General features: G+C 45.2%; 3 long non-coding RNA genes and 1 other non-coding gene across 4 annotated transcripts in view; 3 read left to right on the top strand and 1 right to left on the bottom strand.

Annotated features, from left to right (window-relative positions):
• Nucleotides 1–27749, top strand: part of LOC102264201 — a 128544-nt gene that overhangs the window by 34197 nt on the left and 66598 nt on the right. The window lies entirely within an intron of this gene.
• LOC106725537 lies at nt 1699–8783 on the top strand. Its single transcript, XR_001361422.1, has 3 exons — nt 1699–2469; nt 3363–3459; nt 8171–8783. It is a non-coding gene; the product is annotated as an uncharacterized LOC106725537 (long non-coding RNA).
• Nucleotides 7100–21929, bottom strand: LOC106725536. The gene is made up of 3 exons (XR_001361421.1): nt 21311–21929; nt 15386–15602; nt 7100–7690 (listed from the first exon to the last, which is right to left on the bottom strand). It is a non-coding gene; the product is annotated as an uncharacterized LOC106725536 (long non-coding RNA).
• On the top strand, nt 11286–18458 carry LOC106725539. Its single transcript, XR_001361424.1, has 2 exons — nt 11286–11331; nt 18272–18458. It is a non-coding gene; the product is annotated as an uncharacterized LOC106725539 (long non-coding RNA).

Genomic DNA, 27749 nt, shown 5'->3' with positions numbered 1-27749 from the left:
TGGTGACGTATGGCTGTTGAGGCTAAGTCATGAGAGGCATTGCAACTTCTGCCTTGGTCTCTTGCATTGATTGTTCCAGAGGAAGCCAGGAACCGAGCGATGAGGACACTCCAGCAGTCCTACAGAGGCCCCATGGAGAGGAACTGAGGCCTCCTGCTGAGAACCAGCACCAACTTCTCAGCCACGGAGCGAGCAACCTTAGAGTGGATCCTCTGGCCCCAGTCTAGTCCTCAGATAACTGCAGCCCCAGCTGACATCTGACTGAATTTATGAGAAATCCCAAATCAGAGCCACCCAGCTAAGCCACTCCTAAATTCCTGATCCTCATAAACGGAGACAGTGAATGCTTCTTGTTGCTTTAAGTCACCATGTTGGGGGGGGGGGGGAATTTGTTACACAGCAATAGCTAACTAACACAGCGTTTACATATAATTTATTCATCACAACAGCACTCTGAACTAGGTATTATTATCCTCATTTTACTGATAAGGAGACTGGGGCTTAGAAAAATTAGTTAATGTTCCCAACGTCAGAGCAGCTGGTAGAAACCAAGCTGGGACTCCAGCTTAGCTCTCTGTGCACAAAACCTGTACACAGAACACCCGCTCACTATGCTACATGCTGTGTGGACCCACCTGCGATTTCCAGAATGCCTGGAAGCAGAGGAAAGCCAAATGTCCCTAAATGAACGGAGTGGTCTAGTGACAGTGAGGTTTAGATGCTAGCATCCAGGATGATGCAGACCCAAGAGGTAGCTGTTGGTCTATGCTCTAAAATCCACAGCGAGTTTAAAACTGAAGTGCATGACATGTTGTGAGAATTAGACAGTTTATGCCAGGGACCGCCTTCCCAGGCAGCCACCATGTAGGTCCTTGGGATGCAGAAAGGGTCTCAAACTCCCAGCAGAAGATTGAACAGCCTCAAAGCAATTGCCTTTATTGGGGCCTCACCACTTGATGCCGTTTGGGGGCTGCTGATATTTCAAGTTGTTGGAACACAGAGAGCAGGGATGTGGAGTGGAATGAGCATTTGCCCTTCACTTTTTTCCTGGGGTGGGTCAGTTTCCACTTAACAACTTGGCTGGCTGCCTGCCAGTGTGCTGATGAGGCCACATTTGGTCAGGACCTACTTGTCAGCAAAAGAATGTGAGCATTCTTCTGATGTCACGACAAACAATGAGCTTCTGAGCGCTGGTCCTGAACTAACTGGTTTGCATGTGTCTCATTCTGGCCAGAGCACTCACTGAGAGACCAGCAGCCATCTGATGCCTAGTGGGAGCTTCTGGTCCTGTAGCCTTGTTGGCTAAGAACCCCAGGGATGTGGGTAAGAGAGAGGCCTGTCCTTGTTCCCCATGGCACCCCAGATGTGGATCTGTTCTGGCAACCACATAGGCAGGCACGTGCATGTGAGGAAGGTAGGTCTCTTTCTGAAGAATGAGATGTCACATGATCTCATGATCTTTCAGCTCTCCCGGCCTTTCCATTCCGCAGCTCCCGCTGTGATGACTCTGAGCTTGAAGCTTTGGAATCAACATTGACTGGTTCCTCCATCCAGCCCTTCAAATTAGGCCAAACATCCAGGCTTGTGGATGATGCTTCAGGATATCCTAGGATGCTTTCCTCTCCACTTCTATTGTGCCTTTGGTGCATCACCTAGATGGGTACCTGGGCCCAAATCTCTCTCCCCTCTAATAGCTCTAAGCTGCCCACTGGCATGATTCTGAATTTGTTCACCTAATTTTTAAGACTTTGCATAGTTTGTTCCTACCTAACTTTATTTCCCACAGCTCCCCAGTGCTAATCCTTCTACACACACACGTGTACACGTGTGCACAAGTGTGCATGCATGCATGTGGGCACCTACACACCTACTTCTGTGTGTGTGCATCATGCCCTGCACCATCATCCCCCTTTAGCTTGGCTGCCTCCCCTGCGGTTTTGGATGTTCTTTGTAATCCTTTCTTTGTCTGTTTAACCCACCCTGTAAGGAAAACTTGTTTACCACCTCAGATAACAGTCCATGGTAATCTCTCCTTCCACTCTCTGCACAGGCTGTTATTTTCAGAGACAAGCCGCATTTTCCAGATCCCTCAGGGTTCCAGGATCCCTCCGGACTCAAAAATCTTCGGAAAACAAAAGCAGAACTGATTGCCTGTAAAGCACAGCCCCTGAGGGCCCAGCCCACAAAGGCTGCCGCAGCCACTGTCCCAGGGACCACATCGTGCCTGGATTCATGGTTAGCTGGGCGGAAGGAAAAGCACCCGCCAATTGGCTGTGACCACAGAGGTCAACCACACGTACATGTGGTAGGACCGGCACAATAAAAGCAACAGGAGGCAGGGAGCAAAAAGGCTGCGGTGGAAAGCGGTGGGAAGCTGGGTGTGATTAGAAGTGGCGATGGCAGTTGGGAGCAGCGGACACTGCGGCGGAGAAGCAAGTAGATGATGAAGCGACAGATACCAGCTCTGTGGTCTGTGGGGTGGCAACAGTTCTCTCTGTGTCTCTGTCTCTTCCTCTTCCTCTTCCTCCCTCCCTCCTTCCTTCTCTCCCTGCCCTCCCCCCCCACCTCCCCAGGTTTGTGCCCTGCCTTGAGGGCATGGGTCTGCAGCTGCCAGGGGACTCAGCTGAGGGGAACTCAGGGGCAGCTTACCTGACCTGACCGCCTCCACAACTTCCTGCCAGAGGCTGCCATTCAAGTGCCTACAGGGACCAGGCAGGTAATGTGAATGTGCAAAGCAGGGCAGGTGTCAGGCATAGAGAGAGGTAGGGACCATGACAAATTGGAAGAGTATACCCCCTCGAAGGCATCCAAATGTACATTTCTTAGGATACCATGTAAGTTAAATGAGACATGTATTGGGGCCAAATATGGCCCACAGGCGCCCTGCCTATACCCTCTGGGCTCCACAGGTGTGTGTACAACACTCAGGGAGACTAAAGACGGGCATGGTGGCCCTGAGTGGCCAACATGTTAGTTAAGCTCTTTCAGGCGACCAGGACCCAGTGTGACCCGAGGGGCAATAGTGGGCACATCTGGGGAATAAGCTAGGTGACATGGCTTCACTAATCACAGAGAACGGCCAGGGATCAGTCAGGATCACAGCACCTCCTGTGGCTCCACAGAACTTTAGAAGGCCAGCGGGGGAGGGGCCTGGCCATCTATTTTTCTCTTAGTAGCAGCCCTGGTGGCTCCCTGCCCTAGAGTTATGATTCTCCTGTCGTTACACTCTTTGACTTCCCTCTTCTCTATCTCTCGGTTTCTGCTTATTCCTGACTTTTATTGATGCATATCAACTGCTTATCCATGACTTGTCTTGCCTTATGGCTTCTGCATTCTTGTATCACTCAACTCCTGTCTCCTAGGCGAGCCAGTGGACATCTACACAGTGCCATTGCTGGGGAGAGTATGCATGCCTAACCACCTCATAGGCTACTCACTGACTCATGGATGGGTGTTTCGGTGAGTAGCTTTGGCCTGAAAATCACAGTCACCTGGCACGAAGCCTGGGACTCATTTGTAAAGAACCAATAGTGCCTTTCCTTGGAAGGGGCTGTGGGCATAGCAGGTGCTGGGAGTGACATGTCCATACCACCAAGATATCTGAAACTGGATTCAGGCTACTCTCTTTATGAAGGCAGGGGAAAATCAGTTGGCATAGACAAAGAAATCAAACGTAACTGTCAGGTAGAAGGGAAGTGAGGCTGCTCAAACTAGTCTTCTTTCTGTAGCAGTTAAGGTTGTATTTGCAGATAACAGAATACCCAATTAAGAGTAGCTTACGGAAGTACAGAGGTAGGTGGTTATTGGTATTGGCTCAGCAGCTCTGTGATATGAGGGCAGCCATCTCTGAGATTCATTTGGCTTGTGCCTCGTGGTTACAAGATTGCTGCTGCAGAGCCAACATTGCCATCTGTGTTCAAGGAAGGAAGAATGGGAGAAGGCCCTTGACAGCAGAAAGTTTCCCTTTTATCAGGAGAGCAGAAGCTTTGAAAGAACCCACCCACGTCCACCGTAGACTCTCCCCTTAACATCTCATTGGCCTGGACAGTGCCACCCTAGCTGCAAGGCAGGCTGGGAAATGAAATCAAATACCTACCACTCCAACTATACTGACAGCATCTTGCTTCTTGTGCATAGGAATTTTCTCATGTTGTGTGCGTACCTACTAGTATATATTTCTGGTCCAATGTACCATACAGCATTGGGTGCCTTAGGCAGGAAGAGTGAGGTAACAACAAAACAAAAAAACATGTAGAAAAGGTGTAGGTGTAAATACCAACTCCATCATTTACTGACTCTGTAATGTGAAAGCAGTTGGCCTTCCTGAATGTCATTCTCCTGGTAGGTAGAAGGGGATACTAGATACCACCCTTGCAGGGCTGTCGTAAAGACTGAATATGATAGTGTATTTATAGCTCCTGGTCCTAGAGAGATACCCGATGTGATTACTATTTTATTGTGGTGTGTTGTCATCTGTTGGATGGGCACATGGTAGGTAGATGCATAGCAGGAAGCAGTACAGCTTGAAGGTAAAAAGCATAGACCTCAAAATCAGGCTGTTAAGCCCAAACCCATCCTCTACCATTAATTAGCTGTGTGACCTCTGAGAAATTACTCAGCCTCTCTGAGCTCAGTTCCCCTCTCTGTAAACTGGAAATCATACTAGAACATATCTCAGAGGGGTACATTTGGAAGCAAAAATGAGATAGTGCACACGAAGCACTCGGCACTGTGCTGCCACAAGGCACACAGGTGGTAAGTGTTGGCTATTATTAATATTATTTTTTTCCTCCCTGAGCCCAGAACTAAAACCTATTGAACCAGAAGAGCAAGTGACTTCCTGTTGAAACTCTTTTAAAACCAAGTAGTCCTCAATCCTCTAAAGGTCACAACTATTAGAGCTGGAAACAGCCCCATACATGAAAACTGCCCTTGCCCTACCTGGTTTGGCTTAGTGAATAGCGCTCCAGTCTGAGGACTGAAGGGTCCCGGGTTCGATTCTGGTCAAGGGCACATGCCTGGGTTGTGGGCTCAATCCCCAGTGGGGGGTGTGCAGGAGGCAGCCGATCAATGATTCTCTCTCATCATTGATGTTTCTATCTCTCCCTTCCCTTTCTCTGTGAAATCAATAATAATAATAAAAAAACATATTAAGAAAAAGAAAAGAGAAAACTGCCCTTACCTCCCTCACAGGGTCCCTGGGAATGTCATATGATGTACCAGAGGCAGAAACGTTTGAACTCTATAAAATGCTGTACAAATCATTATCTAATGGTCAGCCCCCAGCACAAACACCAACTGTGAGCAGAAAAGGTGGGAACAAAAATTTTTTCAAGTTGATGAATTCTTTTAATATTCTAGAAAGTGGACTCTCCCCAAGATGGTTTTCATTCCTGCCCAAGGCCCACAGTTGGGACACCAGGCCTCTGGTCTCTTACTAAATCACTGATAAAACAGTCAGGCCTGCCTTTAAGGATACATTAAAAATTATGTTTTCAGAGAGAACAATAGAAGAACAGACAGTGTTGTCAGTTTGACATTCCGGGCTAGAATCTTTTCAGGCTGCTGATGTCTATATGCAAACAATACATTTAGAAACCAAATGGGTGCCTCATGAGTTTCTTTCTTCTCCCCAATTTGCATAGAGGAGAGGCCAGTAGAAAGTGTAGTGGCAATCACATTTCAGTGGCAATGAAACAATGAGGCGTGTTTTGATGGTGGATGGGTGCTTAAATAATCATGAAAGCAGCAGCTGGCTCCTTTCTCTTTCATGCAATTAGGAGCTATTTTTCCTGCGAGGAACACTCACAGGCAATCATACCTGACTGCCCGTTTCCATGGTTCTGTCTGAAAGATGGACTTCTCGTCCAATGCCATTTAAAAGAAGAAACAGCATGTTTATTTCTCTGTGTCCGGATGACATGACCTCAGAGAGATGTTGCCGGCTTGGAGCAGAAATCTTACTTCCTCCCCACCGCGTAGGTGAGGGCTGTTCCTTCTAGGGATTGGAGAGGATTGTGCCAGGTGAGGTACGTGCCCAGCAGAGCACAAACAAAGGCTGTTGGTGGGAAGGATGAGAGAAAGTGAGTATTAGGGCAAATAGGGCCTGAGTTGCCACATGCGAGCGGCTCTGGGAAGAGAAAAGCTCTGTAAACAATCCGCTGGCAGACAGTTTCATGCTTTGAACAATAGGAACAGCCCATGTGCAGGAACCACCCAGCGGGCTGACTACAGATCTCACTTCCGCCAAAGGTTCTGGCAGCCTGGGGAGGAAGGGGAGAGAAGGAGGAAGACTTGGAAATACAGCCACAGCCTTCCACCCACCCCTGCGGTGCCAGGGGAAGGGGCCCTGTCGCAGAAGGGAGCCTCGCTGGTGATTGGAGCCAGCGTATTTTTCAGACTTAAGACCGTTCCCCAATTGACTCAGAGCCCATAGTGGTCACCAGGTCTTCCGGGGCATTTAGAAGATTCGCCATCTGTAGAGTGGTGTATGGTTTACACACTGTTTTCACTTAAGATGTTGTGTGTTTTTGCCTCCTTGAGGGTAAGAATGGATGTGGAAGCGATTTCCCTGGGAAGAGTAGTCAGAGAATAAGCATCAGCATCAGCATAAGCAGCAGCATCACAGCTCAAGTGTAGTGATCATTTACCAGACTTATTTTCTGAATTCTCATATTTAATTCTCACAACCGCTTTCTAAGGGAGGTGCTATTCTCATCCCCAGTTTGCAGATGACAAAAGAGAGAGGCTCAGAGAGGTTAAGAGAATTGCCCAGGTCACGCCACTAGGACGTGGCAGAGCCCAGGCTCCACGCCAGCTGAGGCAAAGCCTGCAGGCTTCCAAGTCCCTGTGATACGCTGCACGGTCATATCACAGGGAGAGACATTCAACAGGCATAAGAGGCTACTGTGTGTCAATAGCTCTAGACACTGGGGATGCATTCATTCATTCACTCAACAAGTATTTCCTAGTATTCACTATGTAACAGGCACTGTTTTGTGCTTGGAGTACAGCAGTGAGCCAAGCTCTCTGCCCTCCTGAAGCTTATATCCTACCGGGGCAGACAGCACAGCACACAGTATGTTTCAGGAAACTGTCGTACATTAGAAAGTGATAAGCTTTATGGAAAAAATAAACCACAGGGCACAGTAAAGAGTACCAGGAGAGCTGGAGTGGGGGACAGAATGCGCTTGTAAATAAGGTGGGCAGGGGAGGTCTCCGTGAGAAGGTGACATTTAAGTACAAACATTAAGGAAATGAGAGAAGCAATGGTGCCTTTACATAGGAAACAGCAGTCAAGGCAGAGGGAATGGACAACGCATGGTGTGTTCAAAGAACAGTGAGAAGGCAGCGTGGCCAGAACAGTGACCACGGTGCAGAGCAACAGTGTCACATGTGGGACCCAGCCACCGCGGGCCTCCGGGGCCTTCAGACAGACACTGGCTTTCGCTCTGAGTCAGACAGAGAGCCCTGCCAGGCGCCGGGCAGAGGACCAGCATGTTTTGATGTCCGTGTTTAAGCACAGCCCTGGCTGCTGTTTGAAGAAGGAGCCCCACGCGGGTAAGGGGGAGGCAGGGAGGTCAGTCAGGAGGCCCCTGCAGTGATCCAGGTAACAGGCGACGCTCACTCGGCCTGAGATGGTGAGGAGCCCGATGCTGCAGGTTAACCAGATCATTAGACCAACTGAAACCTGGTGAAAAGAAAGCAGTTTCTGTAAAAGGGAAACATTACATAGGAACTTGTGAAGGTGATTTTAAAAACCGAGAAATGGCACCAGCTAGGAATGAACTATGCTTAGGATGACCCCACAGAAAGCATGGCAATTGTAAAAGTAGAACACATAATACAGTCTTTGTTTTTTTTATATCGTTAAGTTCAATGTATTCATGCAAATAAGCAAACCTCGCTAGCAAAGCCACTTCGCTTATGACTGCATCCTCATGATGGTGCTGTGTGCAGCCCATAGAAAGAGTAATAGTATTTTAGGAACCATTGTTTCTTTGTTTTCCAAGCTGAACTTGAGTTATTTTAATCTGTTGGGAAATGCAAAGAAAAGGAGAAAAGGAAGCAAAAGAATGCGTGTATTATTCAACGGTCCCTGCTCCTGTGACCGAGGACAGCTTGTGGCTATGATAATTCAGAGGAGGTTGGTTTTCTTCTTTTCTTATAGACCTCACCTACAGGACACCACGCTGGGCAGCAGGAGTGGCCAGCTGGGTTTGATTAGCATCTCTAGCTCCTGAGAGGAGGGCGAGTTGTCCCTGGTGAGGAAGGCAATTCATCCTCTCTGAATAAAGCAAAGGAAGTGTTTTGCTGTTAAGACGAACTGGACCATCCTTTGATCTTGTACGACAGGTGAGTGTAGGAGGGATGAGCATCAATGATACTTCCTGATGGACTCTGTGCCAGCACTCTGCTCATATTCACCTTTGTACCCAGCTTACAGTCTGTGACTTCAGCCTGACATTGTTCTTTATTGAGGTGCACACCGTCTTTAGTGCTCACAGTTGGATGACGATCTTGCTTTCTGCTCAGCTACATGCTTAATGGACTGAGAGTAAGGGACCATTATTCTCAGTGGAACTTGCTCTAAAAAGTGGACCCTGATGCTGGATTCAGTTCTGAGCATGACAAGCTAGCCTGGAAGATCCATACACTCCTGCTTGCTGGGTGGCACATTGTGCAGCCAATATCAGACTGCAGGTTAAGAATGCAAAATGCGCCTGACCGGCGTGGCTCAGTGGTTGAATGTCCACCTATGAGCCAGGAGGTCAAAGGGTTGCTTCCCAGTCAGGGCACATGCGGCTCGATTCCCAGTGGGGGCGTGCAGGAGGCAGCCCATCAATGATTCTCTCTCATCATTGATGTTTCTATCTCTCTCTCCTTATACCCTTCCTCTCTGAAATCAATAAAAATATATTTTTAAAAATGCAAAATGCAAGTTTCCCTCAAGGAAACTATTATGGATAAATGTCTAAGCTCACTCTCTTCAAAATATGTTTAAACCTTCAAGACATTCTTATTCATTGGGATCACTGTTTCTGGAAGTTCTAGCCACTAAAAGATGAGAAAATGAAATAAGTAAACAATACTGTTGCTACTTGTGGGAATTAACTAGAAATTAATTAATCAGTAAGGAGCCACTGCTAAAAATCACATTATACATCTTTGAGGAAAAGCTCAGAGGAGATCACCCCTGGAGGGGCAGAGCCTCAGATGTCAACTTGCTCACCTAAGGCAAAAGGAATATTAAGTCTTACACTGAACTTTGTCTACACTCCAAGGTGAGATCAGAAGAAAGGAAAAGTTTGTGAATAAACACGGAGAGCTGAAAACAAAGGCTTCCTTATTTTTCACCATCTCAAAAAGAAATCAGACTTTCCAGACCAAGGATCACTACTATAAGAATCTTGGATATATAGTCAAATTTCTCACATTTTTGACACTCTGATGATTCCTCATATCCCTCCCCCTATTACTACACACACACACACACACACACACACACACACACACACACACACATTCATGATAAAACTTTAATAAGAAAAGGGCCTATGAGTTTGCTTTCAGGAACAATAGTAATAAGATCCATTCTATCTTACCACCAGAATGTACCCGAAACTCATCTTGGAAGTACAGATAGGTCCAGCACAAGAGAATGGCTGGGGAGACAGGGATGATGGCCTGAATCTTAGAGGTCATCTCAAAGAATTTTAGAATAATTTTTCTTTTGATTTCAAAATATCTCCCTCAGAGCTCTCAGTACATGGATCTTTATAAGTGTGTCTGAATCTAAGAAGATTGCTTCATGGCAAGGCATACATTTTCCCTGTTGCCATGGAAACAGCACTGTGCTCATGTGTCAGGAGCTCTCTCACATACACACATGCATACTGTATATCAATATGTTCTCAGGGAAATGCCCTTTATGCTTTCTTTATACTAAGAAAGACATTCAGAGTGCAAATTTTACTAATTCAAACCATCTAATTGTTATCATCTCCTTTGTTGGCATTAAAAATTCTGATTTTAGGTTTTTCTTCAACATAATCTCTGCTGGAAGTGAAATAACCTATTATTTGCCCTATCACCTACCCCAGCCTTTCTCCCACTCCTTAAAGGAACATAGTGTACATCCCAATATATTTAATGTATTATCTTAAAAATAAACCTATTTTGGATGCTACTGAATTTCTTTGATGGGTATAATGATGCCTTTCATGTATTTTATTTCCTTAAATATTCTCTATCCAAAATATTTTTTTTAACTGGCAAAAGGGCAATTCCTTGAAAGAATGTCGACGAATCACACGTTCATGTGAGTAGGGGACTATAGCTGTCTGGTTTCGTTTCCAATCTATGCAAACTTGAAAAGAAACTAAAGAAAGTCTGAGGCAGACAAGTCATTTATTTTGACAAGGATTCCTGGGCACCTACCCTCGGACTGTATATGACCCAGATCCCTTGAGAGCTGACTGTGATCATGTGGAGAAGCTCATGGCCAACCACAAGGCTAGTGGATGCAGGTGGTGCATGAGAGTCAGGAAACTGGCCTGGGTTTCACCACCAACTGTGGGCTTTCACTTCCACTGAATTAGGCTGGGGAATCCTAACCTGTAAAATGAGCAACTAGAACTAGACCATCACCCAGCGTCAAGATGCCATGGCTGGTCGGGTTGGTGTGGCTCAGTGTTTGAGCATCAACCCACGGACCAGGAGGTGACCAGGGATTCCCTGTCAGGGCATATGCTGGGGTTTCAGGCTTCATTCCCAGTGGGGGTGTGCAGGAGGCAGCTGACAGATGATTCTCTCACCATTGATATTTCTATCTCCCTCTCCCTTCCTGTCTTCTGAAATCAAGAAGGAAAAAAAAATATTTAAAAAAATGATGCCATGGCTGTCCTTCAGCTTCACCGCCAGGCGCAATGGAGGTACGTGGGAAAATTGCACGGATGGGTGCAAAAGAGTGAGACCAGGCCGCCTTCTTACACCGCACAAACTCAGACTCGTCGATTCGAGTCCAAAGGATTCTCTTCTCCAGACAGTGAAGGTGGTGCAGTGGGTGCTGTGCGCATCCTTCACGTGCGGTTCGCCCTCCTGAGCCCGCCAGCTCTACTTCCATCGGGCCCTTTCGTGCGTCACGTCCAGGTTAAAAACAAGCAAGTATTAAGAAACGAGCAAGGCGGAGGAAGTCTCATTTAAACAGTTCAGGCGGCTACCTTGAGACCAGAAATGCTGCAGCACAAGGAACTTCCTTCCGCAAACGGTGTCCCTGGTAGAATCACAGAGGACACGTCATGCTGCGTCTACGTCATCCAACCCTCTTAGGTAAGAGGGACTGGAGGGAGGCGGCTGGTGATGCCCCTGGAGACAGTCTGGGGGCGGGGCCACGTTTGGAGGGAAATTTTCCTTCCACCTTCTGCCAAGGTCGCGTTTCTGCTCTGTGGCCTCTTGGCTGCGAGAGGAGTGCAGCTGGTGCAGGTGGGAGGAACTCAGCTCGGCGTCTTGCTCCTGGCTTCAGGATGCTTCCAGCCCCCCTCGCCAGGCTCAGGTCCCCTTCCAGCCCCAAAGGGCAAGTCAAACCGGGTCTGATCTACAGCCAACGAGAAAAAGAAGAGCAAAGGTGTTGTCTGTGTGTCTGTGTGTGTGTCTGTGTGAGTGTGTGTGTGTGTGTCTGTGTGTGTGTCTGTGTGAGTGTGCATGTTGTTGCCAGCTGTTCTTTTCTCTGGGATAATGTCCTTCCTATGTCGGTGGAAATTGGCGTTTTGAATGTACATAACATGTGCTCATCTATAAGTTTCCAAAGTCCGCTGGAAACCCTGAGCTGAAGGACAGCCCTGTTCTTGTTTCCTAGATCTCCTGTGACCTGGTTTTGCCCGTCAATGATTAATTCACTTTGACCGGGAGAGATAATGCCGAGCTTTGGAAATGTACCCAGTTTCTTAAGTGAAAGGACACTAGCATTTACCAAGCATTATACTTTGTGCCAGAAACACGTGGTGCTTTTCATATCTATGATTGCGCTACAATCTTAGTACCACGATGAAATATGATGCCCATTTAAAATAAGAGAAATCTGAAGCTCAGAGAAGACAAGTCACTTGAGCAGGTTCCTGAGTTGTTAACCAGCCAAGTCTGGATTTGAACTGAGTTTGAGCCCAAAGTCCACCGTCTTTTAACCCCACTAGTCTATTCCCAGAATGAAACCACAAGACACGTATTTGAATGGGGGGTATACTTTTGATGTCCACAGAGGGCTATTTGGGGACTGGCATTTTAATCCTGAGACCTAAAAAGAAATCATGAAAAGGCTTTAGGGGCACAGAGACTCACTGTTATCAGAAACAATCCTGGCTTGACCAGGCCTGGTTAATCCATGACACCAGGGCCTCTTCCTGTCTGTCAAGTGTGTGAGGGAACCTGAAGGGGTCCCAAGGCCAGGGACCAAGGGAGACCCCAGTGCCCAAGTTACACTGTGGCCCTGAGTGCATTCCAGAGCTAGACATAAAATATTCTGGGTGATTTCTCTTTTGGTATCATCTATCCTTGATTCTCCCTCTGTCCCTACGAATGATCGATGTTGACTGGATTCATGACATAGAAACAAACAACTTATTTGCCCTCCAGGGACATGACCAGGAATTGCCCTTGTATATATTTAATGATACACGGGCCAGTGTTTATTCCTATATCAGATGCCTTGTTTCATCTGTGATTAAATTCTATAAAAAGGACAAAGAAAAGCTAATGTTCTGAATTTTCAAAATGTTAAGGTTAAGAAATCAGTTCAAGAGAAGGCAAACCCACTCTGGCTGGTTTGGCTCAGTGGATATAGTGTCAGCCTGCAGACTGAAGGATCCCGGGTGCGATTCCGGTCAAGGGTACATGCCCTGGTTGCAGGCTCAATCCTCAGTAGGGGGCGTGCAGAGGACAGCCGATCAATGATTCTCTCTCATCATTGGTGTTTCTATCTCTCTCTCCCTTCCTCTTTGAAATAAAGAAATAAAAATATATTTTTTTAAAAAGAGAAGGCAAACCCTTTGGGCAGAACAACCAAAAGTCTCTATACCCCTGGTTTGCAACCCTTAGTAAAAAATGTGGAGTCCTGGCCCTCATGCCTAACTGTTTCTATTTGGTAGGTCTTGGGTGGGACCCTGGCATCAATGTTTAAAAAACAAACCAGGGAATTCAGTGCAGGCAAAAAAAATCTAAGGTACACACATTGGGAACCAGTTCTAAGATACATGTCATTCAAGGGGGATAGAATCATTTATTTGCTAGATGGAGGTTTACCCTTTATTATTTTTCTTTTCAATGAATAGAGATAAAGGACAAGCACTTTTTGACTCTAATGCTGAAAGGAAACTGCATAAGCCGCCAAATAATAACTCCTTTTCTGCATGTGTGTCCATATTTTTTAAAATGGGCCAAACAGAAGAATCCTTAGCTGTAGAAAATTCCAGAAGGTTGAGGTGGGGAGTGATAACCAAGGAATGCTAAGGACCCAAGAAAAGACACCCTCACACAAACCCTTCATAAGAACAAGAACAAGGAATGTGCTAGGCCCGTCAGCATGAAGGCCACAGATCTGGGCTGAGCAGTCACCCTAATTCAAAAGTCCTTTGGAATTTCCAGCTGGTTCTGTTTTTATCAAGTGTACAAGTCAGCCTGTCTTGCAAATGCTGCACGAAAATGCCAACGTCCTGGCTGGCTGCCATGCTTCTCCAAGGTCACACACACCGTGAGTAGGGCAGTCTTCATGGGTGTTCGTGGGCAGGGAGCCGTTCTCCTTGATCAGCACCTGGGCTGAACCAGTTGTCAAATATACTGAACGTCTCGTCCCTAGCTGTCCCAGCACCTCTTGGGCAAGTTGTGACATAGAAGGTCGCAAAGAGCAAAGGGGGGGTGCCTTGAAGGACAGCTGGAACCTGAGGCAAGGTGGCAGGAGGAAGAGCAGGGCATACAGCTAAAAATACTCAAAATACTGTTCCCAACTAATGGGAAAACTAGGCCAGGGATGGGAAAGTTTCTTCAGGAGACTCAAGGCTGAAAGTCAGGTAGTGGCTCCCTGGAGTCCTGAGCTGAATCGGAGTCAGAGATCACAATCTCAGCAGTGATCATCTACCGTGATTGATTACTGATGTCTGCCAAGGGTTCAACAAGGGGTGTGTGTGCATGTGTGCATATGTGTGTGTTTGTGTCTGAGAGAGAGAGAGAGAGAGATGCTCTAGTTGACATGGAGCTACATTTTATTTTTAAATTTATCTTTATTGTTGAAAGTATTACAGTTGTCCCCTTTGGGGTTTTTTTTCCCATTGACCCCCCTCCTCCCCAGATCCGCCCTTCTCCAGCCTTCACCACATTATTGTCTGTGTCCATAGGCTATGCATATATGCATTTAAGTTCCCGGGTTAATCTCCCCCCCTCCCCACCTTCCCATCCCCACCTTCCCTCATGAAATTCATTAGTCTGTTCATGGTTCTGTGTCTCTGGATCTATTTTGTTCATCAGTTTATTTTGTTCATTAGATTGACATGGAGCTACATTTTAAATCTTTGGCCTTTACTGATCTTTCTTTTCAAAGACACACAATAGCTTTTTTCTTTCTCCTCATGAATATACATGGCCATCTACATGCTGCTTGAATAAGAGATTGATAGTAGTTTAGGCAGAATCTCTCAGAGGTATCTGGGCTAATGAGCAGTAAATGCCACTCAACATATGTCTCTAAAAGCTATGAACAGGGAAATCCCAGAACTTGGCTTTCCCTGTACAGTTCCTTATTCTCTTTGCAACAGATGTCCAACGCATCAGGTTCTCCCATGCCCTGGAACCAACTGTCACCCTCAGATCCCCTGAAGTGGATCATGACTGTGGTTAGATTTACAACATCTGTCCCTGGACTTCACATAGAACAAAGACATGGTAGATTAATACAAGGTATGACTGAAATCACCAGCACTTTCCATCATAACTGAGCTCTAGAAATATCTGTACCACTGGATGGTGTTGACATTCCCGATGTGTCCCGCTGAATGGATGGGAAATGGTACAGAGTGGGCACTCACCTTGCTTCTTTATTGCTCCCCTGCCTGGCTTTTGGCCATTTTTTATAAAATCACCTTTCCTTCCATATTAAATCCTCTTGTCTTCAGGGACACCCTTCTCTTTAGAAGGTGTGTTTTCATTGGAAAACGCCCAAATATTCTGACACCAAAGAGTTTGCTTTGCAGTTTGACCTGAAAGTTTTGTGCTGTGGGCTTTTTGGGGGTTGGTGTACTTGTGGTACTCGGTTGTCTTAGTCAGGGTTCTCCAGAGAAATAGAACTGATAGGATATATGAAGAGATATCTTTATCTGTATATCTTTATCTATCTACCTACCTTTATATATCAAGACAGTATATAGGTCATTATACTGTATATTGAGAGGTCCCACAATCTGTCGTCTGCAATTTGGAGAAGTAGCAAAGCTGGTGGTGTAGTTCAGTATGAGTCTGAAGGCTAAAGAACTAGGCAGTGATGTCTAAGGGCAGAAGATGATGTCCCAGCTTCACCTTTTTGTTCTACTCAGTTCCTCAATGTATTGGATGATGCTCACCTGCATGGGGAGGTGGAGGGGGGGGAGAGACACATACACATCTTCTTTACTCAGCATACTGATTCAAATGCTAATCTTCCAAAAACACCCCCAACAGACACACCTGGAAGTAATCTTACCAGTGGTCTGGGCATCCCTTAGCCCAGCCAAATTGAGACATAAAAGTAACCATCACCTGGGTTGAGAGCATAGAGCCTTAAAAATCATTAAGATTAAGAGAAATAACGGTATTTTTTAGTTTTAAAAAGAGCAGTGAGTGATTTGTTTGCTAATGCTAATTGTAGAAAAATGCCCCTGGGGAATCGTGGGGTGGGGTGGGGGTGGTGGATACAGAGGAAACAGCAGTAGGATGGAGGGAAGATAGCTTTTGGCCATTTAACATGTTTTCTATTAAGTGAATTGACAATTCTGTTTGTTGAGCCAAATCTGACTTCAGATCCTAACCCACCACTTATTAGCAGTGTGACCTTGGGCTAATTAATCTCTCTCAGTCTTGTCAATTGTAAAATGAAAGAAATACTAGGTTTATTTTCAAAGAATCAACTTTTGTTTTCATTGATTTTCATATGGTTGTTCTATTCTCTATTTAATTTATTTTTACTCTAATCTGTATTGTTTCCTTCTATGTGCTTTGGGTTTAGGGTGCTCTTCTTTTTCTAGTAGTTATGTTATTGACTTGATGTCTTTTTCCCTTTTTAATATAGGTGTTTACAGCTATAAAGTTCCCTCTAATCATTGTTTTCACTGTATCTCATAAGCTTTGGTATGCTGTGTTTTCATTTTCATTCCTCTCCAAGTATTTTCTAATTTCTCTTGTGATTTTCTTTGACTTACATCTTATTTACAAGTTCCCAAAATTTCCTTCTGTTCATCGATTTCAATTTCATTCCATAATGGGTCCAAGAAGACATTTTGTCACTTTAGTCTTTTAACATTTGTTTTATGTGAAAATTTGCTTTAAACTTGCTTTATAGCCTAGGATATTGTCAGTGTTGCAGAGTGTTCCATGTGCACTTGAGAAAAGTGTGTATTATGATCCGTTGAATGTTTTATAGATGTTTTTAAGTCCGGTTGGCTTATAGTGTTGTTCAAGTCTGGTTCCCTGTTGATCTTCTGTTTCGTTGTTCTATCTATTATTGAAAGTGTCATATTGAAGTCTCCAACTCTTATTGTTGAATCGTCGATTTCTTCCTTCATATCTGACAGTTTATGTTTGTTTCTGACACGTAAGTCTGCTCAGTCAGTTTAGTGGCCAGGTAATGATTAGACAGATATCCATCAGTTATGTGGCACCTGTTTAATCCCCTTTGTGGTACCACAAAAATGAAGAAATTTTTCTTAAATACTGGGACCCAATAAGTCTCCCAGCTTTGCAAAGGGTCCCTGCCTTCGACATCCAGCCAGACAACCCCGCTTTATCCTTCACTTCCTGTTGGTACACAGCTTCAAGGTTAGGTTGCATAGAGGTGAGAACTTAGGGCCTTCTCTGGTTTTTCCTGAGCACTCTCATAGCCCTGGACACTTGCTCAGCCCTATGTAGGCACATGGTCTGCTAGTTTCCCAGGAATATGTTTCAAAGTCCCTCATTCCCCAGGGTTTTCTTTTAAGCTTTTTGGTAAGTCTATTGTTTGCCAACTGGTATCCGTGGTCGTGGTCTCGGGTAGTTGTGCAATTAAACAATTGCCTCTGTTTGTTCTCAACAAAAGTCCCCAGGGAAAAGGCTTTTCACACTGAGCTAGCTCCAACTCAAGTCAAAGAAAGACCACATTGCCATTGCAATCTTCCAGAGAACTACCAGACAGGTCAAATCATGATAGTTCTCTGAAAACCAGGCTTTGGAAATGCTCTAGTCCTATTTTGCCTCCTCCAGTTTCACTGTGATTATGGGCTATTGATGTTGAAGACTACCACAGGGCTGAGGGAGGTGGGTGACGGGAACAGGGCAAATTGAGCTCACCGTTCTTAGTGAGATTCGACTGTCTTTCTTCAGGAAACCCTCACTGGATTGTCACAAGTCTTTGACTAATTTCCAGAGTTCTAAAACAATTTCATTCTGGCCATTTTTGTCCGTTTCCACATTGCTTTATGGAAGAGAGAATTTTTGGAGATTCTTACTCTGCCATTTTTACTGGCATTACTCCATGGGGTCTTTCTTGATGGGGTAAAAGAATGAGTGTTTTGAAAAAGTAGTGCTGAAGTTATACACTCTCAGAAGTGGAATGGTTTTGAGTAATGACAAGGTCCAGGGTAAGATCATGAGAATGGATAGCTGGAGTGATGTATAAGTGAATGACACTGCTGTGGGGGAGGGAAGCAGGCAATGGATTTTGAATCAGGCTGATGAGAGGATATCATGGCTTAAATGTCTGTCTCCTCCCCCAAAATTCATGTGTTGAAATCCTAATCCCCAAGATGATGGTATTTAGGAGGTGATTAGGTCATGAAGGTGCTGTTCTCATGACTGGGATTAGTGCCTTATAAAAGAGGCTCCAGAGAGCTCCCTAGCCTCTTCCACCATGTGTGGTTACAGTGACAAATGGCCTTCTAGAAAGAACTTCACCAGGCACCAAATCTACTGGTGTGTTATCTTGGTCTTCCCAGCCTCAGAACTGTGAGGAATAAATTTGTTGTTTATCAGACACCTAGTTGATGGTGTTTTGTTTTATCAGCCCAAACAGACTAAGACAGAAGGTGTCCAGCTGGATTTTTAAATCTTCCGAGATGATGATACTACTTGGGGGAGAAAGAGATGGCCCAAGTACCTAAATCCCCATGACTGTGGAGGAGTTCCTTGAGATTGATGGATGGTAGCAGAGTCAGTGTTTGAAATGTGAGGAATAAAAGTTATTCCATGCAGAGCCTGTATGATAAAAGCAATGGTAGAGATATAATGAAGGTATAAGATGACCAAGAGATTTTAAATGAGAGTTATGATAAGTATTTGGAATTTATACCAAGATTAAAGAGGAGAGCTGTTACCATTTTAACAAGTGTGTTCTGTCAGTAGGAACATTTGTGAATGCCAGAAAATTATTTTCACTTATCCCTTCATGCATCAGAAGGTGAAGGCAGGAATTGCAGCCCTTGCTAGTTGCATGTCCTCATGGAGTTGCCCTCTCTGTTCATTCTTCAAGGGAATCCCCTCTCCTTGAACTTTAAATCACCTGGTTTTCTCTCTAGCTTTATATTACAGTAGAGCCCACAAGTCTTTGCTGTTGGAGAGGACCCACCATGAGGACCACGTTGACCTGCATGTCTTTAGATCAATGTTTGTCAAGGCCTTGAGAATTCCGGGAGCCCCACAGCATCTTTGTCTTTGGAAAGTCACTGCTTCCTGCAGGCTCTGAGGGCCCTGATTCAGCCATCTTTGGTCTTACACAGAATCATGAATATTCATCCTATAAAATTATTTTAATTGATCTTTTCATAATAGCTAAGCTATAGTGGCCTATAACACTAATGCGCAAAAGCATTCTACACTGAAATGTTCTAACTGGACCATTACCAAGTTACGTCTGAGTACAAGCCAAGAAAAAAAGGCACTCTCTACATAAGGGCGTAAAGCCACCATTACTCTGGACAAGGAAAAGCACTTCAAGTTCCTCTCTCATGACTGAAAGTGAGACTCAGGAGACCTGGGGTAAATTCAGCTGCTTTTTCTTTAATGTTCTAATCACATGTTTATACCAGACTTAAACAGAATTAGGAAAATGAAGCAGGGAAACTGCTTCCCATCCAGTTGCTGTCACTCCCTCTCCTGCTGGCCGTTATTAACCCCCGGAAAGAGCGGTCTGCAGTTGCCTCCTGGTACTCATTTCCACACAGTCTTCAACATGCAGCACGCAGCCTGGCTTCCCTCTCCACCACTCTAAAAAGATAAGCAGTGATGGATGCTCTCCTGTCAAGTATGACGTCGGTGTTCATCATTCTCTACCTGTTGGAGAGTGCCGAATGAATGAATTGATCGTCACACCCCAAACCTTCTCCTCCTTCTGTCACCTTCTGGGATATCCTCTCTCCTATGTTTCCTCCTACAGCTCTGCCTCCCTCTAACCTCCCTGGTTCCTCCTCTTCCTTCTAGTATTATCTATAATAATAAAAGCACAATATGCTAATTAGACCAGACAGTCGAACAACCTTCCAGACATCATTCCGGATGTCCTTCCGGATGAAGCTGCAGTGGCGGGGGCTGAGGCAGAGGCGATTAGGGGCGATGACACAGGCAGGCAGAGGGGTTAGGGGCAACCAGGCAGGCAGGCGAGTGTTTAGGGGCAATGAGGCAGGCAGGCAAGCTGTTAGGAGCCAGCGGACCCCGAATTGCGAGAGGAATGTCCAACTGCCGGTTTAGACCCAATCCCTGCAGGCTGGTGCAGGCCGGGCTGAGAGACTAATAATAAAAGTGTAATATGCTAATTAGACCAGAGGTCCTTCTGGACGACCTTCTGGACAAAGCCAGAGCTGTGAGGGAAGCCTGGGTCCCGGGTGCCTGCTGGTGGCCAGAGAGAAGCCTGGGTCCCAGGTGCTGGAGGGAAGCTGGTGCTGGCAGCCGGGGGAAGAAAGGCCTACTCTTGCATGAATTTCGTGCATCAGGCCTCTAGTTACCTATAATGAAAATCTATATCTCCAATCTCCACCTGTGACTTCCATGCCTTGAGCTGTAATGTCAGCTGGACACTGACATCGACACCAGTATTTAGCAAATATCTCCAAGTCAACGTGCCTCAGACTGTACAAACTTTCCCCAAACTTGCTCTTCTTATCTTCCTCAGTCCCCATGTCCTCCAGCAGGGAAGTGCTGAGTCATTAAATATTCTCTCTCTCTCTCTCTCTCTCTCTCCCTCCCACCCCCTCTAATCCATTATATTTCTGACAAAAACATTTCTAGATGTCTCCCCTCTCCATCCCCACTGCCTTCCTAGCTATCTCCCTGATTGTAGGCAGCCCTCTCTTTCCAATCCACATTGCTACAGGAATTTCCTTGATAACACAAATCTGATCAGTGTCAAGCCTTAGAATTCTCCCAAAGGGAGGTCCCTGTTAGCCCGGAACAGTGTGTTTTATGTTGGGTGTTCTGTTATTCTGTTATTCCAGTTAGTGCATCCTTTTACTCTCAAAAGCCACCCATTTAAATGATGAATTACGTGGTCATCCTATCATGGCTAACAGCATAAAATCCACACTCTTTGACCTGGCTTACCATCTGGCCCCAGGTATAACTTTCTAGCTCCATCTTCTTCACTCTGGCCACCTGCCATTCCCCAAACATGCCAAGCTGTTTCCCATCTCATCAGCTGTTCTCTCTTCCTGAACACCGTCCGCCCCCCCCCCATTTCCCACTTCTCAACTCCCCCTTAACCTTCACTGCCAAGCCAAGATAGCACCTGTTCTGTGAAACATCCCATCCTGCCGCCCACAACCCCCAGATGCCCGCTATGATTCTACAGCGGCAATTTGTTCAAACCTCTGTTATGGGTTCTACTTTGAATCTGGTATGATACTTGACACATGGCAGGTCTTCAAAGTGTTTTTGAAAAAGAGGTTTTAAAGAAGCATGAAACCACGAGCATTTTCTCTGGCTCTCATTAGAATTAAGAGCTTTTATCCTCCATATGGGACTTGCTTGAGAAAATCCAACATGTCAGAGCCACGTTTATTTCATCTTCATCTGTAAAGGAATAAGGAGAATAATGGCTGCTGCCCAAACCTACCCATGTGACCTCCTGCTGTTGAAGCATAACATGTTGAAATAAAGAGTGAGATGAGCCTCCCCATCTTCTGTCATCTGTCCCCATAGCCTCGGGCCTGTGGAGGGTGGGGAAAGGAGATTCTGAGATCTGGCAGATGGCTAAATAGAGAATGTACCTATGGGAAGTTAGAATGAATTATCTCAATACAAATAAAACTAATTAGAAGAGTAACTATTTTTTAATATGCACACGGGTCAAATACTGGGCTAAGAATTTTACATGCCACTCCTTTATATAAAGCCCATCTTGTAAAATGGATATTGTGATTTCCCAGTTTACATTTGAGGAAGCTCAGAGAGGTTAGGTAATTTACCAAGGGCACAAAGCTAGTGAGTGGATTGGGGTGCATAATCAGAATACTAAAAATGCACATGTATGTGCGAGGGTCTCTATGAAGTATGCTGCTTGGTTCTCACAACCACTCTATGAGTTGAGATACTGTTATATCTCTATTATCAGATGGGGAAACCTTTAAGTAACCAGCCCAAGGTTACATAGCTAGTAAGAAACTGTGCCAGTCAGCTAATTCCAGAAACTACATGGCTGGTCATGACCTTCTCTGTCTTCCAGCTCATTCTCTGTTGCCAGCATCCATCCGATACTCTTCCCTTGCTCCTCAAAGTGTAGCCTGGAGACCAGTAGCATCGATATCACCTTGAAGTTTGTTAGAAAGAATCTTGAGCTCCACTCCAGCCCCAGGGAATCAGAATCTGTTTTGTAACAGACAGGGTCCTGGTCTAAACCAGTGGGTCTCAACCTTGTCTGCATGTTGAACTCCCCTGGGGAGCTTTAAAGATTCCTGATGCCTGGGCTCTGCTGAGAGCATTCTACTTTATTGTATGAGTGTCCTCTGGGTGCTGGGCTTTTAAAAGCTTCCCAGGGGATTCTGATGTGACAGCAGTCTGAAAACCACTGCTTTAAGCAAATACAGCCATTGGTTCCTTCCTTCCTTCCTCACTCGTTCTCCTTATGTGCACCTGACCTTGCTGAAGTACAAGCACAGCTTGCTGGGGAGATGGACAAATAATATATCTATATATATAAAAGCCTAATATGCAAAGTGTCCCTCGGGAGTTCGACCAACTGGGAGTTAGATCACTCACTATGACATGCGCTGACCACCAGGGGGAAGTCCAGAACAAAGGAAGGCCCCAGCCAGCAGCCACTAGGGACCCTACCCGTGCATGAATTTCGTGCACTGGGCCTCTAGTAGTAGAATAAGCATTATGAAAATCAGTACCCCAATGACCAGGAGAAATCCAGAGGTGGGCCTGATGTCCAAGTCTGCATGAAGGAATCAAGGCAGATTGCTCCCAGGAAGCCACGTTAATCTCAAGGATGAATGGGAGCTCTCTTGGATTTGTTAGCAGGATGGGGAGATCGTGTGGGGGACTTCTATGTTTACTACGAACCTGAGATTCATACAATTTTATGCTATAATATATTATAGAGATCATTTAATGAATCCAATGGTCTTCTAACTTCTTTGACTATTGCCCACATTCAGAGAAACATTTTATGTCTCATCCCAGAATATACATAAAGTTTCATGGAACATTTAGCATTTTCTTTCTTTCTTTCTTTCTTTCTTTCTTTCTTTCTTTCTTTCTTTCTTTCTTTCTTTCTTTCTTTCTTTCTTTCTTTCCTCACCGAGGATATGTTATTGATTTTATTTCCTCACCGAGGATATGTTTTCATTGATTTTAGAGAGAGAGGAAGGAAGAGACAGAGAGAGAGAGAGAGAGAGAGAGAGAGAGAAACATCAATATGAAAGAGAAACGTCAATTGACTGCCTTCCATTTGTGCCTCAACCGGGATAGAACCTGCAACCTAGGTATGTGCCCTGATTGGGAATCGAACCCACAACCCTCTGGTGTAGGGGATGACGCTCCTAACAACTGAGCCACCTGGCCTTGGTGGTGTTTAGCTTTTCATGGATAAAAAAGCAATAACTGCATTGTCCTAACTATTCTTGTTTCACTGTGAACACTTCATCACAGACTGGCGTAGGTCTGTAGACCCATGCCTGGAATTACTGTCCCAACAGACATAAACTTCTTCTGGAGGCTCTTCACTCTCCACATGAGGAATTCTGGATTCTTTATATATTGCCCGACAAGAAAGATAATTATTTTAAATCATAAAATATCCATTAAGCAGTTTAAAAAATTATACACGAAAGCCATTAGCTTGATTGCACTAAATATGAAAAACAAGATAGTTTTCTGTTATTCAGATTATCAAGCCATTGCCATTTCAAGTGTGCCTGTGAGTCACTATTATTCCAGTATTGTGACTTGAAGGTAAAAGACATGATTTCCCCTGCATAATGACTGAGTTTACAGAAATCCTAGTGGACATGGCCTGGCTTCTCAAAACTCTTGTTTCTCTGAAGCCCCCGTGTATCAAGCTAAGTCGATTTTCTGCTTGGTGGGGCTCAAATATTTTTTTAATTGTACTTTTTAAAAAAATCCTCACCCAAGGGTATGTTTTTCCTCATTGATTCTAGAGAGAGAGGAGGCGGGGGGCAGAGAGAGAGGGACAATGATCAGTTGCCTCCTGTATCCACCTCCACCAGGAATTGAACTCGCAACCTAGGTGTGTGCCCTGACTGGGAGACTGGGAATTGAACCCGCATTATGTTACCTCTGGTGCATGGGGCGACGCTCTAACCCAGGGGTCCTCAAACTACGGCCCGCGGGCCACATGCAAATACAAATATTGTATTTGTTCCCGTTTTGTTTTTTTACTTCAAAATAAGATATGTGCAGTGTGCATAGGAATTTGTTCATAGTTTTTTTTTAAACTATAGTCCGGCCCTCCAACGGTCTGAGGGACAGTGAACTGGCCCCCTGTTCAAAAAGTTTGAGGACCCCTGCTCTAACCAACTAAGCCACACCAGCCAGGGCTTAAGTTGTACATTTTAAGTTCTTTGTGAGCTCCCGAAGAAACTCTTTTGTTATTGAAACACATGAGCTATTATCAAATAACTTTAATTCAGTAGAAAAAATCCTGCTGCATTAAAATGAAACTCTATTGTGGCTGTTATACTTCTCATTAATATTGGTCTTGACAATATTCTTCACTTATTTACCCAGTCCTTGTTGGAGGTGGGATGAAGGGACAGAGCAAATTTATCATTAGCAAGCAGTCTGTTAAAAGATACCCTAGAAAAGCCATATAGATACATGTCTGAACGTTTAATTGAATTGTTACGTGTTACTGAAGAAATTACAGATTTCTTCTCAGTCTTGCCTGGAATTTCAATGAATCACTATTTCAACAGATTACCAATTCTAAAGAGTAACAAACCTTCATTACCAAAACCTATGAATGTGTTGTTTGCACATGTCATGTCTGAAGTTCCTTCCCATTTATCTTTTCCTTTTGTGCTCAACTCACAGAAGCAACTGAATCCTGGCAATGTTTTTGCCTGTCTCGTATTTCTGACAGTCAAAACTGAATAAGACACGCCTCATGTTGTGCTTCTTTCCCCCCTTTCTTTGTGAAATGTGTGCTTTTAGTGCAGCACATTTTATTTTCCCATCTGCATGGTTTGCTTGATGTGTACATGTCATAAAAGCAAATGTTATAAATGTATGGAGAAAACCACATTTAATTGTACAATCTGATTGTTTCATGATTTTAGGTCTGCTTATTTCAGTGAGAAGGTTGTAAGAGTGTTTTTGGCATTACTGTTCTGGTTTCATATTTGTTCATCTGCTCTTAATCTGCACATTTTGTCCGTGAGAATGATGTGAGAATGTATCTACATCCAATCATTTGATAAGACCTGTAGAATCTTCTTCCATTCCTACTTCTACTGCTGCGGGCCAGCATCCCTCCCTCCCTCCCTTCCTCCCTCCCTAAAATTTACCATTTTAAGAATTGTTGAGTGTACAGCTCAGTGGAATTAAGTACATTCACATGGCTGTGCAATTCCCTTATCATTTTTCACTTGGGTACTACAACAGCCTTCAAAATTCAGTCTTGCTTCTAATTTTGCTCCCATTCAGGAAGGAAATAGAAATCTTATCTCTGCCGACTGGTTTTCACTGTGTGCTAGGAGAAAAGGGGGAAATGAAGGGGGTATTCTTTGCCGTTTCTTTGGTGCCTCAGGCATCATAGTTAGCCCTTAATGTTTCTCTGTGAAGTCCCTCTTGCCTGGGAAGGTAATTATTCACAGGTCCCAGGGATGAGGACATAGCCATCTTTAGGTGGGCATTTTTCTGCCAATCACAGTCATTATTTTAAAAATAATACTATGATGCAATTTTTGAAAATGGGATGCAGGCAAAGCAGCGCAGAGGGCAAGGATCTGCGGCCCCTGTTCCATCCCTGGGGCAGGTCATTCCTTGCTCAGGACATCCCGGCCACAGTGATTGTTCTGTGAGCCTAGAAAATGGAAAGGCTCTTAAACCCAGTTGGCATTCAAGTGTCTAGCCACCAGGAGCACAAAAAGGTTTTTAGAGTACAAACTTGCGCTTTAAAATGTGCAGAAATCATTTCAAAAAATTAGGAGGCAAGACTCTTAGACAGTTAAACTTTGCACCGGTGCACACAAGCACAAAGAAGCCTGCCCAGCCTTGGCTGCACCGTGCAGCTGAAGTCATGTGGTCTGCGGTCTGCACTGTCTTGAGCCTGGAGGGGGGGAGGGGGGGGGCAGGATAGGTGCATCAAAAAGGAGGAGCCCATTGATGCAGGCTGCCTCAGGTTCCAGCCTGTGGCAGTGCGGTTTTGCATCACTAGATGTCAGTGTGCACTTTCGCAGCGGCCACCTTCTCGCCTCTGCAGGGGATGTCCCAGGCATCACACCCAGGGCCCTTCTGCAGGTCCTGGCAAACACAGGGCTATTCACAGAACCGAAATTTCACCAAATAGATGGTCTACGTACAGATTTGGACTTTGCAGAGTTATTTTAAAACACAGAAACCCCGAGCCACAGGCTGCTCTTTGGAATGCCACCACTTTCTCATCTCAGTGGTCGTCGCATTGGGAGGGCAGCCCGCAGGGCTTTTGGGGGCAGGTAATGGCAAGTCCCAGCTGGCACTGGGGTCTTTTAAAAGCAGTGTGTTACCTCACCTTCAGGAACCATGGCGGCCTATGCCACCATGGCTCAGAGTGGGGCAGGAAGCCAAGAAAAACTGTGTATGGTTAGCCACATAAGGATTGTATGGCCAGGCTTACTAGTTTTGTTTTGTTTTGTTTTTGAGGCAGTTTGTAATCTGGGGGCTTCTGAAATCTTAGAGAACAGTCCGTATATTAGTTTCCTGTGGCTGATGTAACTTATTACCACCTCCGTAGTTGCTTAAAACAACATACTTTTATTCTCTCACAGTTGTGGAGGTCAGAGATCCGAAATGGGTCTCACTGGGCTCAGTGGCAGCAGGGCTGTCTTCCTCGGGAGGTTCTAGGGAAGCGTGCATCTCATTGCTTGTCCTGGGCTCATGGCTTCCTTCCGTCTTCACAGCCAGCAATAGCTAACCGACTCCTTGTACTTCACCGCTCTGCCTCTCTCCCCTCCTTCTCTCACTTATAAGGGAATCTGTAGTTACATTGGGCCCACTCAGGTAACCCAGGACCATCTCCTTAGCTCAAGATCCTTAATTTATCTCTGCGAAGCCCCTCTTTCCTTGGAAGGTAACTTATTTATTCACATGTTCCAGGGATGAGGACATAGCATCCTTAGGCGGGCATTTTTCTGCCTATCACAGTCATTATTTCAAAAATAATAATATGATGTGATTTTTGAAGTAATGAACTTTTTAATAGGCCAGTTCAGCATGAAAGAAAGCTGCTGTTGGTACAGTAGACTGTGTCAGAAAGTAACAAGACCTAAATTTCCTTTGCTCATGGAATGTTAACAATGAAGAAAAAGAAATTTGCCATACCCAGCAGGAGTATTTGGTTGCCCTGCAACGTTGCACAGCCCTAACTCTGCCGCCCCTGGTGCCTCCCCATTTTCAGGATGTCGACCCTGGGGACAGTGAACACATAGACAGAATGGGAGATGTGGCTCCAGCACAGAGAAGCATTGTGCAAAATGCAGGCCTGGGCTCCGAGGAACCTGTTTAGACCTCCATGCAAATTCGACATTGCATCCACGCCTTTAGCCAACAGAACTTAACCCGTGCCCTGCCACACCCAATGGCTGGTTTCATTCTGCCCTGTAAAGCTGAATTCATCTCCCCACTCCTCAAGCTTGAACTTTCCTACCTCGTGCTACAGGGACTAGGAAGCTTACCTGTCACCCTGGGTGTTTCTTCTCAGCCAGTGACATCCAATTGGTCTCCAAGACCTGTGGAGGCTGCTCTCTCTTTTAAAATGTATTTTTATTGATTTCAGAGAGGAAGGGAGGGTGGAGAGAGAGAGAGAGATCAATGATGAGAGAATCATTGGT

Source organism: Myotis brandtii, unplaced genomic scaffold, assembly GCF_000412655.1.
Source record: "Myotis brandtii unplaced genomic scaffold, ASM41265v1 scaffold17, whole genome shotgun sequence".
In the NCBI taxonomy this organism is placed as follows: domain Eukaryota; kingdom Metazoa; phylum Chordata; class Mammalia; order Chiroptera; family Vespertilionidae; genus Myotis; species Myotis brandtii.
The sequence above is the reverse complement of the archived record's forward strand: the minus strand, read 5'-3'. Positions and strand labels throughout refer to the sequence as shown.